The following is a 15763-nucleotide window of genomic DNA, read 5'->3' on the forward strand; positions in this document are numbered from 1 at the left end:
AGATGAGATATCAGATCTGGATATGTATATATATATGTATATATATATATATATATATATATATATATATATATATATATATATATATATATATATACATATACATTTGGAAGGTTTATATATAAAGATGATTATCAGTTTTATTGGAGCAGAAGAGATTACCAAGAGAGAAGAATATACAGTAAAGAAAAAGACAGTGCATTGGGCAACATCTTTTCTTTGGCAGCAGGAAATGGCTAATAATTCAGGAAAGGGCTCTGAGGAGAAATCAAAGAAAGAGGAGGACCAGATGACAATAATAACATAGAAGCCAAGTGATGAGTGTCCAAGAAGGGGTGGCCTATAGTACTGTATCAAAAGTTGAAGAGAAATCAAGAGAGATTTGGACAAAGGTTATCAGATATAATGGTTAAAAGTTCATGGGTAACTTTTGAGAAAGTAGTTTATGTTTATCAGAGAGACAGGGTTAGAAGTTAATTGCAAGAGATTAAGAAATGAAGTGGTTGTAAGGAAATGGAGGCAGTGACTACAGATGACTTTTTCTAGAAAAAGAATTATAAATATAGAAGGACAGATTGAAAAATAGAGGGTCAAGTAAAGCATTTTTTGATGGAGGACACCCTGAGCATGTTTGTAGGTAATGGGGAAGAAGCCAGGGAATACTTAAGATGAAAGAGAGATAGGAAGGGAGCAGGAAGGCTTGATGCAATAGTCTCTCCAGAGAGTTGGGAGGGAATAATAGCTAACATTTATGTAGTGTTTTAAGATTCACAGAAGACTAAATATCATCTCATTTTATCCCTGGGAGGATACTATCTCAATATTTTATTTTTATACCCTTGGGGGCAGGTGCTTTTATTATAGATGAGGAAATTGAGATAGAGATTAAGTAACTCTCTGAGGGTCACATAGGTAGCAAGTGTCTGAGGGCAGATATGAACTCAGGTCTTCCTGCGTCCAGGCCCAATACTTAGTCTCTCTGACTCTTTGATGATGTCATGAAGAATGCAAATTACCGATTATGTCGGTCTTGAAACCCAGCTACCACTGCTACCTACTAGATGCCCTCTCTTCTAAGAAATGCATTTAGTCAAGAAAAACAAATCAGTGCCCTGAACTGCCTGTTTGATTTTGTAAGTCTGGCCCATCACTTTCCTGCCCAAAGGTGGGAAGTATATTTCATTATGAGTTTTTTGAAGTCATGATTGGTGGCTGCTTTGGAGAAAGTTCTTCTAAAGCTGTTTTCCATTGCATTATTATTGTGGTCATCATGTCAGTTCTCTGGCTTCTATTCACTTAACTCTGAATCAATTGTTATGATTTTTTCCAATGTCTATAAATTGGTCATATTCATCATTTCTTATGGCACAGTAAAATTCAATTACATTAATAAAACACAGTTTGTTCAGTCATTCTCTAATTGATGACAGCTAATTTTTTTTTCAATTCTTTGCTACAACAAAAAGTGCTGCCATGAATATCTTTGTACATATAGACCCTTTCCCTTTGTCCTTATGGTTCATGCCTAATAGTTATATCACTGAGTCAAAGGGTATATACAGCATAGTGACTTTGATATAATTCCAAATTTATTTTTTAGAATAGTTGAACCCATTTATCACTCTGACGTTAATGCATTAGTGTGCTTCTCCTTCCACAACTCCAACCATTGCTATTTTCCTCTTTTGTCATATTTGTTATCACTAAATTCAGTTACTCATAGTATGACATCCTTTTATTAATTTACAGTGCTATTGTTATTGTGCATGGTTTCTTTTGATTCTGTTTATTTGTTTCATATCACTTCATGACAATCTTCCCATGTTTCCCTAAATTACTCATAGTGGTCATTTTTAAAATGACATAACAGCATTACATGATAACAATAGCAAGATAAGCTAATATCGATATAAAAACTAATATATGAACATACAACTATTTATGCATTTATATAAACTTACATGTATATATTATATAAAGTTTGCAAAGTTTAGATATATTATCTCATGTCAACCATTTTCCAATTGATAGGTGCCTACTTTGTTTAACCAATTAATCAGTTGATCTGATCAATAAATATTTATTAAATGCTTGTTTCCAGTTCTTTGCTACTACAAAAAGTGCTGTTATAAAATCTACGGTGTGTGTTAGACCTTTGTTTCTTTTGCTGACCTCTTTGAGGTTTATACTTAGAAGTGAGATTGCTGGGTCAAAAAGCAGGAACAATTTACCTACTTTTCCTGCGCAGTTCCAAGTTGAAATCCATAATGCATGGATTTACCAATGCGTCTTTACCAACAGTATATCGGTATGTCTCTCCTCTTACACCCCCTGCAACATGGACTATTTATTTCCTTTTTTCATCTTTACCAGTTTGAATAGTGTGTGATAAAACTTAAAAGTTGTTTTAATTTGCATTTCTTTCTTTCACTATATATTTCTGGAGCAAGTTTTCATGTGGCCGTTTAGAACTGCCAGTTCTTTTGATGAAAACCCCTGAACACTGACCTATCGAAAAATGATTCTTGCTTAAATTTTATGTCAATTCCTGAAAAGTTTTGGATGCCAAAAAAAAAATTAATGCAATTATTTTTCTATTTCTTTTTAAATTTTATCTCCACTGATATTACTTTTGCAAAACATCTTAATTTTGCTTAGTCAAAATTTTCTATCTTTTATGATCTTCTCTATTGCTTTTTTTTTTTTGAGAATTCCCATCTTTGCCATAGCTGTGAGAGATGCCTATTCTTCTTCTCTTCAATGTTTTTAAATGGTGTGAACATCTATAGTTAGCTGGTGTATCCATTTTGGCCTTATTTTGCTGTATGGCATAAAATGTTGGTCTATATCTAATGTCTGTGAAACTGCCTTCCATGTTTCCCAACAGTACATTTCAAAGAGAGTCCACCCTCTTGTAAATTATATTCTTGAGTTTATCAAACACTGGGCTACTGTTTTCAATAACTTCTATGTCTTGTTTATCTAGTCTGTTCCACTGAGGTAGCTAAGTAGCACAGTGAATGGACTGGAGTGCCTGGAGTCAGATACACCTGAATTCAAATCCTGATTTAGACACGTACTAGCTAGGGGCGTATCATCTGCTTCAGTTGCCTCATCTGTAAAATGGGGATGATAATAATATCCTCTACCTCCCAGGGTTGTTGTGAGGAATCAAATGAGATAAGATATGTAAAGAGGTTTGCAAAACTAAAAACTATAGAAATCAACTCTATCAACTCTTCTTGTTTTCAACCAGTGCCAAATAATTTTGATGACTAATGCTTTATAGTATAGGCTTGAAATCTGGTAATTCATCTCCTTCATTTGTCCTTTTTTTCTCATTATTTTTTTTTAAAGACTAAAGACTTTTTGTTACCATTTTCTCTTCTAAATGAGCATAAATCCTCTGTTAAATAGCTCACTCTGAATTTTTAAGCCAGGGATCAATACTACATGTTCATTGGTCTATACTGATAGAAACTACCTTCCCAATCCTCTCTTTTTGGAAGTGCGAATTACTGCTTAGTTCTATTTTTCTAGTACTTCTCTAATTCTGCATTATTCCTCAAATAATGCTGAGAGTGGTTCTGAAATTCTATTTGTAACTTTTTTTTTAATAGCAGCCTGGGATATACTTTCTTCTGGCTTAAGAGATCAGAACTTATTTAGAACAGCTTAGTGCTCTCCTTCAATCTTTCTTTACTTTTCCTAAGCTTCAGTTTCCTTTTTGAGATGCCCCCTCTTCTTTTTATAAAACACTTTTCAGTTTGAAGATCATTCTCTTTGATGGAGAAGACTGAAGCAAAAATAGAAATTAAAATAGTTGTGCTTTTTCCCAGTCATTTGTTAACGTGAAACAGTTCTATGCAGGGGGCCTGTCAATCTCTTTCTTTTGTTTTTCTTGTTTTGAACATTGCTAAAAAAAAAAAAAGCTCTGTTGTTCTTAGTATAGAGGAGACAACAAAATTCTTCTATGCCACTCTTGCCTCATTGAGATCACTTATGATTGTATCATTAGAATTCTATCTTAAGTGCTTCTCATTACTTTTGAGCCATGCTCCATTTTTAGAGTACTTATTCATGGAATAATACCTAAATTTTGTTTGAATATTTTGACATTTGCTTTCCAGAAAGCATGTATACTTAACATGTTTCTTTCTTATTTGTTATTGTGAGCTCCATTATGACCTGTCTATTTCCCTCATGATTCCTGACCCTCTCTCATCAACCAGCTGTTTCCATTGGTTAGAATTAAGTCCAGGGCTTCCTCCATTGTTTCCTATATAGTCTAAGTAATGAAATTGCCTGCAGTGCAAATCAAGGCTTTTAGTTTTTCTGCTTCTACTAAAATTACATTTACAACTGCTTCACTAATCTACCTTGCCTCTTTGCTAGTTTTGTAGTCTGTATTAAGAAAGCATTATCCATATACTCCTTCTGATTAAGAGGGAGTATATGCTCTGACAATACTACTTTTGTTTTTCTCTCATCAACGTCACCCAAATACTTTATGTATTTTGTAGTTCTTTTGATTGGGATTTTCCTTTCTATTGTTGCTGTTTACATATCATATATTGCTTCTATCATATAGAAATTCGGCTGATTATTATAGGTTCCTTTGGTAGCCTATGTAGTACAGTGGATCGAGCACTAGGTCTGGAGTTAGGAAGACCAGAATTCAAAACCAACCTCAGACACTTATTAGCTGTGTAACTCTGGGCAAGTCACTTAACCTTGTTTGCCTCAGTTCCTTATTTGTAAAATGAGCTGGAGAAGGAAATGGCAAACCATTCCAGTATCTTTGTCAAGAAAGTCCAAAATGGGGTTGCAAAGAGTCTGACATGACTTTTCCTTATCCTGCCCCAGATCCTTTCAACTATGTTTCTGCTTTAAGATTTGTGGGTTAGTATAAGAGTACATACTTTTTTTTTGACCTACAATATTCTTTTTTCCTTCTTGTAGATAAGTTTCTCTCATTCAAGAGATAATTTCCATTGCCATATTCCAGTTATGAGTCTCATTCTAGAGCATCTCAATGATAATTGAGGTTTCACTTACTGCCTTGTATTAGAAGTCAATTTTATAGCTCTGACTACATAGTCCTAAGTATATTTTTCCATTGTGTATATAACATATTGATGGTTGTATCTAATTATGACTTGGGTAGAGAAACAGCTCTTTGCTTTTTAGAGAAGATAAGGTAAGCTTGCACAAGCTATTTCAGCTCTCCAAGCCTCAGTTTCCTCATCTATAAAATAAAGGGGTTGGACTTTGTGGCAACTAACAGTCTTTTTCTCTCAAATCCCTTGATCCCAATCATATTCTTAAAGCCAGTTGTACTGTTCTCCTTCCTTCTTTCTCATTTGGGGAAAAGTGATTACTTCCTCCTCTTCCTGCAAACCTTTAAATATCCTGAGGGGGAAAAAGACCCCACAATAAAGCAAACCAGAAACAATATGACATTTTCCTAGTATCAAAGCTCTAAGGCCTTACCTGGAGATTATTTCAGCAAAATCCATTTCCATTTTTACCCCCTAAAATGCCATGTGTTAGAACCAATTGCTATTTTGACATTTCCATTGTGATATTTATTCTAGCCATCAGTAGAGTTTTAAATACCTCAACAGCGAACTTTGGCCTTTTCAAGAGGCAAACTAATTATTTTCCAAATAATTCCATGAAGTAAGTCCTGGCATTTGTTTTCTGACAGTTTGGAATGAAACAGGAAACCGATCATTTTATTTTTATCATAAACTTAAATACTGGAACTTAAATGCAAAGTAAGAAAGAAAAGAAAAAGCATGTCATATGCATAGCAGAACATAAGAGAGGATTCAAAATATGTAAGAATAAATTTTTATTTCAAGAAAGGCTGTATGATAAATAATGCACGTTTTGAGAACTGTCCATCTTTGCTTCCTTATAAGTTTCCTTTTGTTCTCTGCTGTGCACTTTTTACTTTGTTCCTGTTCCCCACCCCTGCCATAAGGCTACAATTAAGTTTGGATATATTTCCCATATTATATATATATATACACACACACATATATGCATATATACATACATATATAGATATATACTTTCCCAAACAAATTCTACTACTGGTCTTTGTTTTTATGTTTGTGCATATCTTTTGTTTCCTATCCCTCCTGCCTCCTCTATTTTACTTGCCCTCCTATAACTTGCCTGTCTCCCTCCATGCATCCCTCCCCTTAGAGGCAGCTAGGTGGTACAGAGGATAGAGCACCACTGTAGGAGTCAGGAGGACCTGAGTTCAAATCTCACCTCAGACACTTCATATTCACCTGCTGTGTGACCTTGGGCAAGTCACTTAACCCCAGTTGCCTCATCCTGGGTCATCTCCAGTCATCCTGATGAATATCTGGTCACTGGACTCAGATGGTTCTGGAGGAGAAGTGAGTCTGGTAACCTGCACAGCCCTCCTCACTCAAAATAAAGTCAAGTACAAGTCCCATCATTATTTCTCTGATGGAATGGTCTGCTTTGGCAATGAAGGATGAACACACACACTTTCTTCCTCTATCCTCTCATTCCCATAAATCCGAAGATCCTTCTATATCCCTTTTACCTATTCCTCAACCTCCCCTCTAAAGATCCCTCCCTCATCCTCTCCTCCCTCCCTATGCCCCTACCATTTTATTTCTTCTGAATTTAGACTTTTATACTCTTCTAAACATCTCTCTCTCTCTCTCTCTCTCTCTCTCTCTCTCTGTATTGTTTCCTCTTAAACCCATTCCTGATGAAAGTGGCTACCAAAACTACCAGCCCTCCTCCCCGATCTAATTTCTCTGTATTGATTCTACCTCTTGTACCTCATTTGCATAGAATAATTACTCTTCTTAGCTGTTCCTAAGTGGTTTTACTTTTTAAATTCAGATCATACTCAGGTTTACCCCAATCTTTCTTATGAGTTACCTAACTACTAATAAGAATCTTAGACACACATTTTACTTATAGAAAAAGTAAACAGTCTGTCCTTATGAATTCCTTATAATCAGTCTTTGGTATGTATGTTACATTTCTCTTGTCTCTTATATGTTGAATCTTCTATTAAGTTCAGGTTCTTTTTTTTTTTTTTTTTTTTTTTGAACAAACTCTTGAAAGCCTAAGAGTTGATCAAACGCCCATTTTTTTCCTTCAGGATAATGTCGAACTTTTGCAAGGTATGATACTTTCATCTGGAGCTCCAGTTCTTTTGCTCTTTCATATACAGTGTTCCAAGACCTGTAGTCCTTTAATGTCTCTGCTACTAGGTCTTATGTGATTCTAATTGGGGCACCATTATATTTAGATTGTTTTAATTCGATGTTTTTAATATTTTATCGTGGAGCTGGGGTTTTCAAAATTTGACTATGCTATCCTATAAGTTTTCTTCACTGAATCTCTTTTAAGTGGTGATTGATGGATTTTTTCTATTTTCCCCCTTGTTTTAATGCTTCAGGACAATTTTCTTCAATTGTTTCTCATATTATTGTATCAAGATTCTTTTTTTGATCATAACTTTCAGTTAGGCCGGTTACTTTTATGTTTTCTCTTCTTGATGTATTCTTCAAATCTGTTGTATGTCTTATAATTCTCTTCTATTTTTTATTATTCATATTTTGTTTAATTATTTCTTGATCTCTTCTAATTTCACTGGCTTCATTTTGCCCAATTCTAATTTTCTTCATTAAGATTCTGAATTTCTTTTTCTAATTGGTTGACTTTCCTTTCATAATCTTCTTGTTTTTCTTGGATTATTATTTTTTGTTTTTTAGTTTTTTCTCTATAGCTGTTATTTGATTTATAAAGTCTTTTTTCAGATCTTTTAAAAATTCTTTTGGGGCAGGTGACCATTTGGCTACTCTTTGGGGCTTTCTTTATTTCAGTATCCTTTTCTGAAGATGAAATCCTGGTCATCTCTGTTCCATAATAGCTTTCGGTGGTTGGATTCTTTCTCCTTTGCCTGTGCATTTTTGTTTTTTTGTGGTGGTAGCTTAGTTTTTGTTATCTAGGCCTGAATGTGGGAGATGGTGCCTCTTCCTCCAGATCTTCAGTTCTCCCATCTAGCCTGGAACCAAAGCCAAACCTCCAACCTCCTATAAGTGCCCACACTTTCTGCTTTCTGCTCCACTGCTTCTGCACTCATCTGGCATGTGTTGATTCCTGATTTCTCCCTCCACTCTTCACAGCACAGTTGGGTCTGGCTTTCCTTGTTAGCAGAATTTCCCTTGATCTTCCCAGGCTCAAAAACCCAACTCCCCTCATTAGTCAGGAGGTAAAAGTTCCTGGTTGGGGCCAAGGCAGCCTCTCAAACCAACTAATGCCAGGGCTTGCAGTTTGTTGTTTAAGTGGCTTGCCACTTGTTAAAGAGGAACCTAGATTGGAGGTATTTACTCTTAACAGGGACCAAAGCTTATTTTGGGATTTTTCTTCATATCTTCTTAAATTGTCCCAGGAATTATCCTGTTGTGGCCCAATTCTTATTTACTTTCACCCACAGTTTGTTCACCTTAAGGTGCTATTTAAACTCTTTTGTTGGGGAAAATCTTGAGAGCTTGGAATTTTTCGACCTACTCCAACATCTTCCCAGAATTCTCTCTGATCAGTTTCTAAGAAGATATCTGTGTACTTGGATTGCAGAGTTGGGTGGGAACAGGGGAAAGATATTGGAAGCCCAAATTCATTCTGTCAGGAAATCCGATGAGGGCTTTTCACAAGTAGCTTTGCAGATGATTTCAGTAAATCTCAGGCAGTGGAGTTGTATGTGACTAACATAAATCTCATCAGCAATGCCAAGGACCTGCTGAAGCCTAATAGAAGATACTTAAAGGAATCACAGATGCAGACAGTTCTGCCTCTCTCACATTTTCTTTGTTGGGAATGAAGGTTTAAGCATCTTGGTAGACTGGTAGAAAGGACACAGGGTTCTATCAATAAGCATTTATTAATTATCCACTATGGGCCAGGTACTGGTATAGGTACTGGAGATAAAAAGACAAAAAAATAGCAATTCTTGCTTCCAAGGAGTATAGTTTCTCTTGGGGAGGATGAAATACACATATAATAGTAAATAGAGAATAAAATTTTTTTAAATGCAAGAGATTTAAGGAGGCAGGGCATTAGCAGAAAGAGGAAAGGCTTCATATAGAAGGTGGCGCTTGGGTTGCATCTTGCATGAAAAGAGAGATTCTATGAGGTGTAATTGAGAGAGTGCATTCCAGGAAGGGGAGAGTTGGTGTAAGAACAAAATAATAGGTGATGCAACATCACCAAGACAGAAATATGTTTTGCATGACTGCACTTGCATAACATATCAAATTGCATGTCTTCTTGCTGGAGGGGGAGGGAGGAAGAGAATTTGTAACTCAAAAATGTTAAAAAAAAATGTTAAAAGTTGTTTTTACATGTAATTGGGGAAATATACTAAATTTAAATAAAAACGACAGATGATGGAGGGCTTATATGAGGAATAGAGAAGTTAATTTGGCAGGATTGTAGTGCTCAGGAAATGAAACAATGTATGATGAGGCTGGAAAAATAGATCAAGAGCAAGTTAGGCAGGGTTTTATAGTCCAAACAGAGGAATTTATTTTTAATCCTGGAGACAACAGGGAGCCACTGGAGTTTACTGAATAAAGGAGTGGCATGATCCAATATGAACTTAAAGAAAATCACTTGTGTGGACAGTGGATTGGAAGATGGAGACTTGATTTAGGGAGACCCATTTGGAAGCTGTTGCAATAGTGAAACCATTGTGGAGGTAAAAACTACAAGATTTTTTGACTGACTATATGGGATGAGGGAGAGTGAGATGCTGAGGGAAATGCCAAGGTTATCAATTTGGGGGACTGATAATAATATGGTTTTCATTTCTTCTAGTCATATATCAACTTGGTTATTGGACAAGTATCTCATACTCAGAGATTAAGTAAAGGACTGCTTAAAGAATATAAACTGCATGAAATCTGGAAACCCTCTCATTGGATATATACATACATACGTACATATAAAATAAATATAGTGCTTCAAAATTTATAAAGTGCATTTCTGATAACAACCCCATGAATATCAAAGAGGCAACACAGTATGGTAGAAAGCACACTGGACCTGGAGTCAGGAGAGATCAAGGTTCAAAGCCTGCCTATGACAATAGCTGTGTGAACATGAATAAATAATTTTTAACCTCTCTGAGCCCAAGTTTCCTTATATATAAAATAAGGAAAATTATACTTAAAATATGGTACCTTAAAGGGTGATTATGGGTCTGGAGTGCATCCCCTCTTTGCTTGTACATCAAAGACTCTCTGGCTTCCTTTAGAACTCAGTTCAGGTGCCGTCTACTGGAAGCATCTTCTTATAACCCAAATGATCAAAGTAGATCTTTATTTTGTATATATTTTACATTTAATTATACATATATGTATATATAGATATACACACACATATATACATACACACAGACATATGTGTGTGTATGTATATGTATATATACATACATATACATACACACACATAGACATATGTGTGTGTATGTATATGTATATATACATACATATACATACACACACATATGTAATCCTAGACCTGGGGCCATGTGATACCCATAGCAACCACTGTGGATATGCAGGTGTATTTCCAGGGGAAATTAGCAAAATATAAGCTCTTTTCCTCAAACCAAGATATTTATTCAGATACCAGAAAGCCAATTCCACCATGGTAACAAGGAAGTTTGTACACATTACCAACAGAGGGAGGACTGCCATCGCCAAGCCTTCCCTCCATCAGATCTCTCCACAAACAAGCTCCCTTAGGCAAAATGCACTTTTCTCACTCACTCTCCTTTGCTCTGCCTACTCCCTCTCCCAACTCCACCTCACTCCCTCTTCCTGCTCCATCCATTTGGGGAGCTCCTCCCACCATCAACTCCATGTGACTCAGGCTGTGGGCCTGGGCCAAAGCTCAAAGCAGATCACATGGGACTATTAAGGGGCAGGGAAGATCTTCAAATTCTCTTATCATTATAGAAAGGACCTTAGAGACCTTCTGGTCCAAGTCCTTCATTTTGCAGATGAGGAAACTGAGGCTTGGAGAGGTTAAATAACTTTCCCAATTGTCCCCCTTGTATAGATCAGCACCCAAGTCTTCCTATTCTGGATGCAGTACTCTTTCCACTCTACTATGAAGCCTCCAATGACAGTTAAAAATTAGCAATGGTTTATATTTATATCTCAATTTAAGTTTTACAGAACACTTTCCTTAGCTAGTAAAAGCATTAAGCCCATTATTTGGGTCAGGTCAATAAAGCTTGTTGAAGTTGTTACCTGTCCAAGGTTATGTAACTTATAAATGTCAGAGTTGGAAAGTATATAGTACCAAGAACTCACAATTTAGATTTGGAGACCTGGGTTCAAATCTTTAAAATGGAGATAGTTGTATAAAAGTTGTATATCATTCATTCATTAGATGAGGATTTCTTTTATTTACTATATGTAGACTGGAGCCTGCTATATGTGGCACAGTGGATAGAGTACCAGGTCAAGTTAGGAAGATTCATTTTCCTCAGTTCAAACTCAGACTTCAGACACTTACTAGCTATGTGACCCTAAGCAAATCATTCAACCTTGTTTGCCTCAGTTTTCTCATCTGTAAAATGAGCTAGAAAATGAAATGGCAAACCATTCCAGTATATTTTTTACCAAGGAAATCCCAAATAGGGTCTTGAAGAGTTAGACATGACTGAAAAATGACTGGACAACAAAATATGCAGGATATTGCTTGGCTAGGGAGATGATGAAATAAATGTCCCTTACTTCCAAGAAATTATATTATATTAGAAGAAGGAATATGAGTTTTAATACCTATATGATCTTGAGGAATCCATATGACCTCTATGTGCCTGCTTTTCCTCACCTATAAAATGAAGGAGTTGGACTGCATGATGTGTTAGCATCCTTCCAGCTCTAAGTGATATAAAATTCTATCGTGTTAATTATAACCCTATTAATTCAGGTTCATTCAGGACAAAATCATATTCAATAGCACTTAGACTTATGGTGTTCCATTAATAACCAAACACAGCCTCACCCAAAGCAAAGATGTCAGGAGAAAATCCTCAAAAATGAAGTTAGCAAAGATGGAGCTAATTAATTAGATGGTAGCATCAGGAGTATGATCAGAATGTTTCCTCTGTTTTCATTTCACAATCAATAATGCAGTGAATGAGAGAGTAATACGTTGGTTGCAGTATTTTTAAATAGCCTGGCAAAGTATAATTTCTTATTGATCAGTTTCACATAGAAGCATGATCAAAGGATAAAAGAAAATTAGCTGCTACATGCTCTCACACAAAGGAAGCCAAAATGCTTAAAATTTTTTGGGGGGAGAATATAATCAATGTACTCATATTTCCCAAATACAAATGCTGGGCTGGAACTATACAGTTAGCTATTTTAAAAAATATCGAACCTTTCTTTATTCTTTCCACACACTGACAAAAGTAGATGAGCCTAGCTCTTACAAAGGAATATACTACTAACAGATCATATTTCTTTAGCATTTTATGATTATGGAGTGCTTTAAAGATATTATCTCATTCCTATGTAGACAATACATATTTCAGAATAGCTCAAAATTATTACCCTTATTTTACAGATGAAGTAACTGATATTCTGAGGAGCAAAGAGATTTGTCCAAGGTAGTGTAACCATAGCACCCAGGTGTGTTCTGACTCTCAAAGCACCAGGGTGCTGGATTTAGTGTTAGGCAGACATAAGTTTGAATTCTGCCTCAGCTACTGACTGGCTATGTGACCTGGTGTGATGGCAAGTAAAGTAGGATCTTTTGCTGTTTTTGTTTTAGTATAATCAAGAAGTATAATGCCTCTATTTGAATGTGATGGAGGAGGATCTTTCCCACCCATTATAGGGCCTGGGAAGATTTATAAGAAGGTCCATGACTTTTATTAATGAAGCACTGGTTCTCAAGGAATGTGATGCCCTCTGGTTCTGAAAGGTGTACAATGACTCTGAAGGTGAGGTTTTATTTTGGGACTTAGTTTTGGTAAGAAGGTTTGAGTGCCAGAGGAAGACTCTGGGAGGCAGCTAAGGAGCCCCCTGGCTTTGAGAACCCAGATGTCACGCTTCTCTCTCTGGTAATTATGGTCAGACAGAAGAAGTCATGTCTGTTGATTACTTTGGGGTTCAGAGTGTTGACTCCCACAAACTAGGTGAATGGTATATGTTCTTGACTAAAGGACTGATACATGTGCTTGATTAAAGGGATTATTAATCCCTCAAAAATTGGCTTTCCTTTTATTGTGGGACAATAGGAAGTAAGTTTTATTTCCACACTTTGATGAGGTGTGTGTGACCTATTACAGGGAGGTGAAGGTCAGAAAACTGCTGCGCATGCTCAATAAGTTGTCTGAGGGAAAAGCTATCAAAGGAGAACATGAAGTCACATGGCCAGGGGATGGTATCATGGGAAATCCAAAGTTCAGAATTCTATAAGGATCCTGCCTCATTCTGACTTGATTGTAGTCCTTCTGGTGGCCATGCCCTTGTTCCTTCAGGGGAGGAACGTAGAAGACCTTCCCTACTCTGAATTCCATTTTTAATAAATTTTTCTTGATACCTTTTTTATGTGTCAAGTTCATCTCTAACAAACATGGTGCCCAACATGGGACTCCCTCAAATAAGGGATACCCAACTCATTGCCTTGGAGGAAGTGAGATTAAATTTACAGGATGAGCACTCTTAATAAGAAAGGTTTTTTTACAGTCTTTGTAAGTTACATCTCCTCCAGACGTCGGACCATGGGCAGGAGGGAAGGAGGGAAGGGAGAAAACTTTGATGGTGAACCACATAAGTCAGTATACTGAGCAAACATCACGTCACCCTGGGAGCTTCCACTCTGGATCAGTCTTTTACAGAGAAATGAGAGTTTGGAGTGACAAACTCTTTGTTGGCCTCTTTTTCCTGTCCAAAAGTTTTTTTTTTTTATTGGCACTAAGCAAATAGATAAAACTTGGACAGAATCCTGCAAATTTCAGCCATGGTGTGAAGGAGAGCCCTTGGTGAAATTGGGGGGATTGGATCCACTCCCAGATCAAAAGAACTATGGTGGTCACTAGGGCCCAGGGACATTAGTCTCAACACTGACCAACCAGCATTTCCCTAAGCCATCTAGTGCCAGGACCTCTAGGAGTTTGTCCTGGAAGCTGGAATGAGCTTATTAGGGAGAAATTTAATCCTTAGAATTGACTTGGAGTCAGTCAGTACACTGAGATGAATTTTGACTGGTCTAATATAAAATAAGTTTATTTCCTAAAAAAAAAAAAAAAGAGGAACTGTGTATTGCTCTATCTGTTGTATGCATGTCTGTGTGTTTGTGAAGTGTTTCATGGTTGTGGTAAAGGTTGCAAACATAAGCAGTCAAAAATTCTTCCCCATTATTTTCCCCTTCTTCCACCCTCCCACCTGGAGAAGTTTCAGAGGAGTGAGTGGAGTGGGAAAGAGAGAGAGAAGGGAAAGAAAAAATATCTTTATTTCTGCATTCTTAACACCTGGCCATGTTTTTGAATGTGAAAAGATAAGGGAAAATGAACCACAGGCAGTCTGCAGCAAAAAGTTGAGTTTTGATTTGATGAGATCTCAAAGCTAAAATCTGTATTTAGGTTTGAATTGGGTCAATGTATCTGATATGACAGTGTGTTTAAAATTGGAAGTTCACTTTGGAATTTCAGTGATTTCTGTTGGAGGCATTAACTCTCTCTAGATTCTGAAGGATGAAGAAAAGGAGGGTGAGTATGGAACCTTCTGCTTGAGAAGACTGGGAGCCTTAAATTAGGTTCCTCCAGTCTTTGCCTGGATTTTGTACCAACCTGAGGAGAGCAGATGGAATTTCAACTCTTTCTAGAGCCTGAAGTTCCTCAGGCAGAAGGATTTGGATGGGACAGCAGTATCCAAGTGCCTAGACCATATGCTCAGGGGAGATCACCCTCCTCCCCCTCCCAATCTGAATTAATTGGGAAAGCTCCTTGTCTGGTGAACCTCAGAGGGGGGAGGGGAGTCAGAGGATGGCGTTTTAGCTCTTTAAGGAAGTAGAATAAAAGGGAAAAGGCTATTCAGAGCTGAAAATGGCCAGCCACATGGTCCTTCTAGGAAAATTTTCTTTCACTTAAGGAAAAAAAAGGAATACAAAGCAGCATCTGAGAATGCTCTTCCTATCAGGATTCAGGAGAAAAAGATATTGTTATTTGGCATTTATGATTGCAAAGCACTGGATACAAGGATGGGCATATGTTAGATGCAACATTAATGTACTGTAATGGTTACACAATTTTCAACTTTGGATTTTGTTATATGTACATTGGGATTTTAAAAGGATGTGATAGGTACATAAGTAGGGATAAATGATTAACTTGATTTAATAGTTAATAACTCAATCAAATTTGAGATAATTCTATCTGATCAGGTGATAGAGTGTGCCCATGTGGTGGTAAGGAGATGAATTACTGTGCATTGTTAAATTAATGATAAATTGTTTAAGAAGGTGTTATGAATTTTGTGTAAGAGTTTCCTTGTTGTCGAATTCTTATTGAGAAAATGAGAATCTTTAAATATATATACACATATATATATTTATATAGGTGCGATTTTCAAGGTTGTTCCATCTAAGGATGTATTAAGTATGTTAAAAAGTTTATTTCTGCTATTAAGAAGGAAATTTTAATTGAAATTGTTTTTGCTACGAATCAAGT

This window comes from Notamacropus eugenii, chromosome 3, assembly GCF_028372415.1.
Source record: "Notamacropus eugenii isolate mMacEug1 chromosome 3, mMacEug1.pri_v2, whole genome shotgun sequence".
NCBI classification, from domain to species: Eukaryota; Metazoa; Chordata; class Mammalia; order Diprotodontia; family Macropodidae; genus Notamacropus; species Notamacropus eugenii.